This window comes from Myotis yumanensis, unplaced genomic scaffold (genome assembly GCF_028538775.1).
Source record: "Myotis yumanensis isolate MYYU_CA2020_CCGP unplaced genomic scaffold, mMyoYum1.0.hap1 SCAF_3, whole genome shotgun sequence".
In the NCBI taxonomy this organism is placed as follows: domain Eukaryota; kingdom Metazoa; phylum Chordata; class Mammalia; order Chiroptera; family Vespertilionidae; genus Myotis; species Myotis yumanensis.
Genome location: NW_027223754.1, coordinates 93,220,527 through 93,229,099, shown reverse-complemented (window position 1 = coordinate 93,229,099; position 8,573 = coordinate 93,220,527). Strand labels below are relative to the sequence as shown.

The window sequence follows — 8,573 nt, the reverse complement described above, 5'->3', positions numbered from 1 at the left end:
CTTTGGCTTTTCTAAATATATATGCATTGTTACAATGTATATTGAACGTTCTTGGAATCTAAATGGTTTTGTTTATTATCAGAGACTGTCTGCTATTTTTATTTTAAATAAATGTACCTTCTTCCCTTTCCTTGTTCTAGATTTACTTTGCTTTTTGGTAACCTTATTCCTGGTGTTCTGAAGCATTTGTCACCAACATTACATGCTTCTTTATACTTCACATATTTTACTGCTGAAGTCCTTATAATTGGACAGCTATAAATAATGTGAAGTTGAAGATGTTTTTCAAGTATAGCTCAGTAATACTAGAAACAAGCCAAGAGCTAACAAACCTGTGTGATCTGAGCTTTAAAATACTGCCATCAGATTTTTCAGAACAAGAACCTCATTACATTAAACTGCCTCCAGCCTATAATATGTAAAATGATTTACTTCTTAAAAAATTATAGTATATCTGCTGCTTTATTCAGTATGTACATATTTAACTCATGAAGTAGACTATTAGAAATTTGAAATAGGCTCTACACTGCAGAGTTTTGGGGGAGATAGAAATAATAACAAAGCAAACCAATCAAAATTGTAATTTGGTCATTGCCTCTCATAGTTTTTTGTTAAAACTGTAAGCCTATGATACCTGTCTCAGTAGTTTTGTATCCTCTTCTCCAAAGGTAACCAAGTTTCTGTTCATTTCAAGAAACAGTTATTTGCACTTAATTTGTGCAAAGGAAATGGTCTTATTTTTAAATGACTTTGAAAGCATATGTAAGAAAAATTTCAAACAAAATAATTTATTTTCTTGATCTAGTTTCCTTTTCCATTTAGTAAATGTTTTGAGTAAAGAAAAAAGGTAAAAAAATTTTAATGACCCTAGAGAATGGAACTTCCCTATTATAGTTGGCAATATTGTGCTCCGTAGTATAAAGATTTAAAAATCCTAGAACTTCTAGTTCTCAGAATTGTGAAATACAACAAAAATGATTTTCCTCTTTTGTCCACTGACTTTACTTCACAAGTTATTTATAGAATGAAAACTATACATGTGGTCTCTGACTTACAATAGTTCAATTTACAATTTTTCGACCTTACAATAGTGCCAAAGCAATATACATTCAGTAGAAATTGGCTAAGTTAGGCTATGATGTTTGGGAGGCTAAATCCATTTTCGACTTAATGATATTTTCAAGTTACTATGGATTTATCAGGACGTAGCCCTCTCATAAGCATCTGTAGTTAAGTTTCCTTATACGCAAATCTGTTGCCTTTTCAGTTTGAGTATCTTTTTATGTTGTGAAGAATATTTTAGAACCATTCCTTTGTTTCCCTAGTCATAGTATTGAGAGCATTTTGTTCCCAGTGGGAATGTACTGTTAAGTTACCTTATAATTTTTAAAAGAATTCATATATTCTCTGTATGACTAATCATAGAAAGTTCTGAAGCAGATCTTTTATTGAATTTCCCATAAAACTCTTGGGCCATAATTTAAAGTCTCAATGAAATCAGTATTTATAGTCCATCTTATAGTTCATAGATTATTTACTAGCGAAGTTAAAAGTCTATCATAATTGATGGATCAAGTTTCTCCATTTTCCATAATTTTACAACTGGACTCCAGCTGCTGGTAATAAAGAGTTATCTAAATAGAGAAAGGGCAAGAATATGTCTGAAATCCAAAATAAAATGAGTCAGTACTTACATCACTGAGTCAGTTTGATTTTCATGGACAGCTGTCCTCACCACTTAGGAAAAGGTTATACTGACTTACTATGTGAGGACAGCTTATTTCACAAAAATTTGTGTCGATAAATAAAAGTATAATATGCTGAAAAATCTGACCTGTCACTTCTCTATTTTGATCGGTAACTGCAGATTATCTTCCCAATCATACCCCATAACTATATTGAGATCTTATGGCTTAATTTTTATTAACTTGAAAGTTTGTGGAATTGGCAGACTATCCCACATTATTTCTTATTGTTCAGTCAGGTAAATGTTAAGGCATATAGTACCTAAATTATTTTTTTAATTTATTTTTATTTTTCAATTACAGTTGATAATCAATATTATTTTATATTAGTTTCAGGTGTGTAGCCTAGTGGTTTGACATTTATATAATTTACAAAGTGATTTCCCCTGATAAGGCTAGTACCCACCTGGTATCACACATAGTTAATAACATTATTGGCTACATTTACTATGATATACTTCACTTTTCATGATTATTTTGTAACTGCCAATTTGTACTTCTTAATTTCTTCACCTTTTTTACCTATCCCCTGAACCATCCCTGCCCCCCTGTGTGGCAACTATTCTCTGTATTTGAGTCAGTTTCTGTTTTGTTTGTTCATTTATTTTGTTAAGTGAAATCCTGTGGCTTTGACTTTGTCTGATTTATTTTACTTGGTATAATACTCTCTAGGTCCATCCAAGTTGTCACAAATGGTAAGATTTCATTCTTTAAAAATTGATTGATTTTAGAGAGGAAGAAAGAGAGAAACATACCATATTTTTCCATGTATAAGATGCCCCCACTTTTCTAACCCAAAATTAAGAAATTAACATTTTAAACATGTTGCTGGTTTTTCTCTTAAGGCCTTCTTTGTTGGCATCTTAAGGAGTTTTTCCACTGTCTGATCATACACTCAGTGGGAGGAGGTTCAAATTGTCTCTCTGCAGCTCTATTTCCATGCTCTTTTGCATAGCTGATTACATTCAGTTTGAATTTTGCAGAGTAAGACAATCGCTTACTGGTATTTATCTTTTTATTTATTGACGTCTTTATGGGCTCAGAACACTCCAGTCCCTATTGCATCTGCACACTCTCCACCTCCAATTAAAGCATCAGCTAATGTCAGTAACAATAAGACTCATGATTGGAGGAAACCTGTTTGACAAGGTATGGGAAGCTATGCACCGCAGGGTTCCCTCCTTGGCTGACTTCCATGTATAAGATGCCCCTCAATTTTCAGTCTAAGGATTTTAGAACAAAAGTGTCTTATACACGGGAAAATACAGTAGATTTGTTCCATTTATTTATGCATTCATTGGTTGTGCTCTGACCTGAAACATTGGTATATAGGGACAATACTCTAACCAACTGAGCTACCTAGGCAGGGTAGCCATTTTGATAGGTGTGAGGTGGTCTCATTGCGCTTTTAATTTGCATTTTTCTGATGATTAGTGATGTTGGGTATCTTTTCATATGGATATATGTGTCCTCTTCAGAGAAATACCTGTTCAGGTCTTCAGCCAGTTTTTAATTGAATTGTTTGCTTTTTAGGTATTGAGTTGTCTTGGTTCTTTATAAATTTTTGATATTCATCCTTTAACAGGATATCTATAATAATAAAAGCATAATATGCTAATTAGATTGGACAGCTGAACGACCTTCCTGACATCCTTCCTGACGAAGCCGTGGCAGCGGGGGCCAAAGCAGAGGCGGTTAGGGGCAATCAGGCAGGCAGGCAAGAAGTTAGGGGTGATCAGGCAGTTAGGCAAAGGGGTTAGGGGCAATTAGGCAGGCAGGAGAGCAGTTACGGGTGATCAGGCAGGCAGGCAGAGGCGGTTAGGGGCGATCAGGCAGGCAGGTGAGTGGTTAGGAGTGATAAGTCTGGCAGGCAGAGTGGTTAGGGGCGATCCGGCAGGCAAGTGGTTAGGAGCCAGCGGTCTCTTTTGTTTTTCTTGCCTGAGGAGATATATCAAATATATATACATAAGAGAAATAGAGTTTAATGCCTATATTTTCTTTAATGAGGTATATGCTTTTGAGTATTACATTTAAGTCTTTAATCCATTTTGAACTTATTATTGTATACAGTGTAAAAAGGTATTCTAGTTTAATATTTTTACATGTATCTGTCTAGTTTTCCCAGCACCATTTATTGAATACACAGTCTTTAGTTCATTGTCTGTTTTTGTCTTCTTGTCATAGATTTGACTATATAGGTGTGGGTTTATTTCTGGGCTCTCTATTCTGTTCCATTGATATATGTATTTGTTTTTATGCCAGTACCATGCCATTTTGGTTAATATAGCTTTGTAGTATTAGGTAGTGTGATACCTTCAACTTTGTTCATAAGATTGCTGTGGTTATTCTATTGTAGTTTCATATAAATTTTAGGATTATTCTAGTTCTGTAAAAATACCATTGCAACTTTGATAGAGATTACATTGAATCTATAGATTGCTTTTGATAGTATGGACTTTTTAACAATGTTAATTCTAGTTATGAGCATGGTGTATGCTTCCACTTATTTGTATATTCTTCAGGGTCTTACATTCTTTTGAGTACAAGTCTTGTACCCCTTGGTTAAATTAATTTCTAGTTATTTAATTTTTTATGCAATGTAAAATGAAATTCTTTTCTTAATTTTTTTTCTGATAATTTTTTTTTGGTGTATAAACATGCAATTCATTTTGGAATATTAGTTTTGTATGCTGCTCCTTACTGAATTCATTTATTAGTTCTAATAGTATTTTTTTTTAGCTTCTTTTTGTTTGTTTGTTAATCCTCACCCGAGGATATTTTCCCATTGATTTTTAGATAGAGTGGAAGCAAGGGAGGGAGGGAGAGAGAGAAACATTGTCAAATCAGTTGGTTGCCTCCCACTCATGCCCTGACCGTGATTGAGGCTACAGCAGAGATACATGCCCTTGACCAGAATTGAACCCAAGACCCTTCAGTCCATGGGCTGATGCTCTATCCACTGAGCCAAACTGGCTAGGGCCAATAGTATTTTTGTTATTGGAATTTTTAGGGTTTTCTCTATATAGTATTATGTCATCTGCAAATAATGACCGCTTTCCTTCTTTCTTTCCAATCCGGATGGGGTTTTTTTTCTTCTCTGCTTGCTGTGGCTAGGACTTTCGACATTATGTTTAATGAAAGTGATAAAAGTGGACATTCTTGTATTGTTCCTGGTTTTAAGGAAAACCATTTTAGCTTTTCCTCATTGAGTATGATGTTAGCTGTGGTTTTGTCATATAGGCCTTTATTTTGTCAAGGTATGTCTTCTCTGTTCCCAATTGGTTGAGAGTTTTTATTATAAATGGATGTTAGGTTTTGACAAATGCTTTTACTGCATCTATTGATGTGATTATGTGATTTTTATCTTTCATTATGTTTATGTGGTGTATCACATTAATTGATTTGCAGATATTGAGCTAACCTTGTGTCCCAGGAATAAATCCCACTTGATCATGGTGTATGACCTTTTCTAATGTATTGCTGAATTTGGTTTGATAATATTCTGTTGAGAATGTTAAGGTGTTTTTTTTTTAATATATCCTTATTGATTTCAGAGAAGAAGGGAGAGGGAGATAGAAAAATATCAATGATGAGAGACAATCATTGATCAGCTGCCCACCCCCCCACACCCTGCACACCCCATGCTGGGGTTCAAGCCCGCAACCCGGGCATGTGACCTGACCAGTAAATGAACTGTGACCTCCTGGTTCATAGGTCGATGCTCAACCACTGAACCACACTGGCTGGGCTGTTTCTTGTAATTTGTCTTGTTTTGCTATCAGGGTAATATTGGCCTCATAGAGCCTTTTCTCTTACATTTTTTGGAGTAGTTTGAGAAACCTAGGTGTTAATACTTCTTTGAATGTTTGATAAAACTCACCTTTAAAGCCTTTAGGTTCAGGACTTTTGTTTTTTGGGGGATTTTTGATTACTGATTCAATGTCATTAGTAGTAATTAGTCCATTCAGATTTTCCGTTTCTTCTTGACTCAGTATTGGAAGATTGTGTGTTTCTAGTAATTTATTTCTTCCAAATTATCCAATTTGTTGACATGTGATTCTTTGTAGTATTATAATTCTTTTAATTTCTGTTATATCAGTTGTCACATCTCTTCTTTCATAGCTGATTTTATTTGGTTCCTCTCTTTTTTTTGATGAGTCTGGTTTAAGGTTTATCAATTTTGCTTATATTTTCAAAGAAGAAGCTCTTGATTTCATTGACTTTTTATATTTTTTTTACTCATTTTTTTAAATTTATATTTTTATCTTTTTTGTTGAAAGTAGTACAGATGTACCCTTTTTTCCCCCATTGACCCTTACAGGCCTTTACCACTCTTTTGTCTGTGTCCATAGGTTATACATATATGCATACAAGTTCTTTGGTTAATCTCTTCCAACCTATCCACTGACACCCACCTTCCCTCTGAGATTCATTAGTCTGTTCCATGTTTCTTTGTCTCTGGATCTATTATGTTCATGAGTTTATTTTGTTATTTAGATTCCACATATGAGTGAGATCATGTAATACTTGTCTTTCTCTGACTGGCTTATTTCACTTAGCTTAATACTCTCCAGGTCCCTCAATACTGTCTCAAAGGGTAAGATATCCTTCTTTTTTACTGCTGCATAGTATTCCATAGTGTAAATGTACCATGCTTTTTTATCCACTAATCTACTGATAGGCACTTGGACTGTTTCCAGAAAAAACATAGAATATATAGAACATTTCAAAAATTTTCATGTCATCCTTGTGCAGGGTCTATGCTAATCTTTTCTATATCATTCCAGTTTTATAACTTTACTTATTTCTTGTCTGATCCCTATTATTTCCTTAACTAGAGGCCCGTTGCAAGAAGATTCCTGCAAGAATAGGGCTTCGCTCCCGCCTCTACTGCCTCAGCTCCCTCCCGCCTCCCGCCACCTCCCACCTCCCACTGCCCGCCGCCACACGCCAAAGTGCCCTGCCGGCCGCCGCTCCCTGGCTCTGCTCCCGCCTCCCGCCTCTGACGCCTTGGCTCCATTCCTGTCTCCGCCGCCTCTACTTTGCTCTCTTCTGCAGCGCTTGGCTTCCTCCTACATTGTCTTCAGTCTTCGCTCTCAGCCGGTATATGCAAATTAACTGCCATCTTGGTTGGGTTGATTTGCATATAGTCGCTCTGATTGGCTGGTGGGCGTAGCGAAGGTACGGTCAATTAGCATCTTTGTCTTTTATTAGTGTAGATTCTACTCACTTTGGGCTTTGTTGGTTTTGTTGTTTTCCTAGTTCCTTTAGGTTTAAGGTTAAATTTTTTTTAATTTTTTTATTAATTTTAGATTGGAAGGGAGAGATAGAAACATCAATGATGAGAGACAATATTGATTGGCTGCCTCCCACACGCCCCCTACTGGGCATCGGGCCTGCAACCTGGGCATGTGCCCTTGACCAGAATCGAACCTGGGACCCTTCAGTCTGCAGGCCGATGCTCTATCCCAGTGATGGTGAACCTTTGAGCTTGGCGTGTCAGCATATTGAAAAACCCTAACTTAACTCTGATACCGTGTCACATATAGAAATTTTTTGATACTTGCAACCATAGTAAAACAAAGACTTACATTTTTTATATTTATTTTATATATTTAAATGCCATTTAACAAAAATCAACCAAAAAAATGAGTTCGCGTGTCACCTCTGACACGCGTGTCATAGGTTCGCCATCACTGCCCTATCCACTGAGCCAAACCAGCTAGGGCTAAGGTTAATTTTTTTTTAATATATTTTATTGATTTTTTACAGAGAGGAAGAGAAGGGGACAGACAGTTAGAAACATGGATAAGAGAGAAACATTCATCAGCTGCCTCCTGCACAACCACTACTGGTTATGTGCCCGCAACCAAGGTACATGCCCCTGACTGGAATCGAACCCGGGACCCTTCAGTCTGCAGGCTGACGCTCTATCCACTGAGCCAAACCGGTCATGGCTAAGGTTAAATTTTTTACTTGAGATATTTCTTGTTTCTTGTGGTAGGCCTGTATTGTTATAAATTTCCCTTAGTATAGCTTTTGCTGTGTCCAATAGATTTTTGGATTGTGATGTTTTCATTTTCATTTGCTCAAGGTATATTTTTATTTATCTCTTGATCTCACTGTTAACCCATTCATTGTTTACTAACATGTCATTTAGTCTCCACATGTTTGTGTGTTATTCAGGGTTTTTTTTTCTTTGTAATTAATTTCTAGTCTTATACTTTTGTGGTCAGAGAAGATACTTGATGTGATTTCAGTCATCTTAAACTTATTGAGACTAGTTTTATAGCCCAACATTTGGTTTACCTAAAAAATATTCCCTGTGTGCTTGGGAAGAATGTATATTCTGCTGATTTGTTATGAAATGCTCTGAAAATATCAATTAAATCCATCTGGTCTGTGTGCTATTTAAGGCCACTGTTTCTTGTGGATTTTCTCTGGATGATCCAGAGATTTTAATCCACATGGAATTTATTCTTTGTTGATGCTGCATTGTGGTTTTTTTTTTTATGCTGTAACTTAAGGATTGCATTTTATTTTCTTCCCATTAGAATAGCACAATTTATTGAATGCACTTTCCTCCTTCTAGTCATTTGTAGTTTTATAGTTTTTATAATACTTTATCTTTATACTAGAGGCCTGGTGCACCAATTTGTGCATGGGTTGGGTCCATCTGGCTCGCCCCGATCGGGGCCATCTGGGCCGGCCAGCTGGGGGGAGGTTCCTCGGGAGGTTCGCCGCCAGCCCCGCACCCGATCAGGGTGGGAGGGCTGATTAGGGGCCAGGCCGGCCGGGGGTGGGGCCACGGATCATTTCAGTCGTTCC

The 8,573-nt window shown here is 36.5% G+C and overlaps 1 pseudogene; it reads right to left on the bottom strand.

Annotated features, from left to right (window-relative positions):
- Nucleotides 1-6,455: 6,455 nt before the first annotated feature.
- Nucleotides 6,456-6,549, bottom strand: LOC139007813 (U6 spliceosomal RNA; annotated as a pseudogene).
- Between the last annotated feature and the right edge of the window lie 2,024 nt (nucleotides 6,550-8,573).